We start from the raw sequence: 633 nt of genomic DNA, 5'->3' as shown, positions 1-633 counted from the left end.
AGCTTCAGTTACAAAAATACAACTTGATCTAATGAAATGGTTGTTGTGCCACAGTTGTATTTTTGTAACTGAAGCTTTTTGTGCTCCTTCTGATGTTACAATCACTTCGGATCACTACATCTACTGTATCTTCTACTGTAGGTTGTCGATGACCACAATGTCTGGTTGGTTAACCAGGACCTGTTTGTCAGTTTGACACTGGAAGTCCCACCATGTTTTAGCCCTGTCATCCTTTGTCACCCTCTGAGGAGTGACTTTGTCAGAGTCAGACTCTGATGGTGGAAGCTCCAGTCCGTACCCTGTACCATATATGCTTTGCCTGCATGGATCTTACATCCTGCTACTATGTGCTGGACAGTCTCGGAGGCATCTACAGCCTGCATCTTGGGTCCTGTCTGGTATGGTAGGACCCACACTACACTACATACTGTTGCCACTTACAAATATGCAATATTGGATCATTTTCCTCAATAAATAAATGACCAAATATAATATTTTGTCTCATTTGTTTTACTGGGTTCTCTTTATCTGCTTTAAAGGACTTGTGTGAAAATCTGATGATGTGTTAAGTCATATTTATGCAGAAATATAGAAAAATCTAAACGGTTCACAAACATTCAAGCCCCACTATAT

Source organism: Nematolebias whitei, chromosome 15, assembly GCF_014905685.2.
Source record: "Nematolebias whitei isolate Nwh7 chromosome 15, NemWhi1, whole genome shotgun sequence".
Classification (NCBI taxonomy): Eukaryota; Metazoa; Chordata; class Actinopteri; order Cyprinodontiformes; family Rivulidae; genus Nematolebias; species Nematolebias whitei.
This window is presented reverse-complemented; position numbering follows the sequence as displayed.